This window comes from Ciona intestinalis, chromosome 11 (assembly GCF_000224145.3).
Source record: "Ciona intestinalis chromosome 11, KH, whole genome shotgun sequence".
Classification (NCBI taxonomy): domain Eukaryota; kingdom Metazoa; phylum Chordata; class Ascidiacea; order Phlebobranchia; family Cionidae; genus Ciona; species Ciona intestinalis.
The window spans coordinates 3,301,118-3,302,076 of record NC_020176.2 but is presented as its reverse complement, the minus strand read 5'-3'; positions in this window follow the sequence as shown (position 1 = coordinate 3,302,076).

Sequence of the window (959 nt, the reverse complement as noted above, 5' to 3'; positions counted from 1 at the left end):
GTTCTGTTGTATATTATATTCCTCGAGTATTACAAACCTTATGTAAATAATGGTATTACATCACATGTTATAAAGGCTATTACATCACCATATACAAACATGATACAGTTCCTTTGTGTTTTGTTTATATAATGACCGTTTAAACTCGTGGTCGAATATTCAAGTTGGGGTTTATAAATAGAAAATCACATGTATGTGACCAAATGCTATATGTTTTACGAAACAGCTTAAACTATAGACGTGGTACAGTAGTTCAAACTTTTTATATGTGGGCTGTCCAAATTGTCAGTTATAAAAATGAAAATTTTTAAAAAGCTCCATGTAGGCCCACGTGATAACTCGTGAGCGGGCACATGGTGTATAAAATATATGACACCAGTGTTATGCTTTCGGAAGGTGCACCGCTACGCGAGGATAAACAAGTACAATTCATCTATAACACTCTGGGGTTAATGGGCTACCGTTAGCACTAAAATTACACATTTCCTGGCCGTGATTTGAACAGGTAAAAACGCTCTTTTAGAATCGCGCGGCTATGGGTATTCAATTCTTCAAATGTTCTTTATTTACAACTAAATAAGACGAGAAAAGAGAATAAAACATGTCCCATATTACCCCACCCAACTATATAACATCAATAGTATTAAGCGCTCAAAAATATCTACCAATATTTATCATGTATTTGTATCAAACTAAAAAAATCGCCAATTATTACTGTCTTTTTTTAAGAAAACATATTTTTTTCATTTTATTTGAGCACTTAACCCTGATAATATTGTCATTCTTTGCACTCTAACTAACACCTAGAACCGTTCACGTACCAGTGTTCCTGATAATGATAGAGCGTGCGCTTCTCCATATAGATTCCTTATCACACGGTAGTGGTAACACGCGCGTGGCATTCGCTGTCGTATGGCGGTGCAACGGAGTTGTAAAAATATGTCAATCGTAAATCTTGC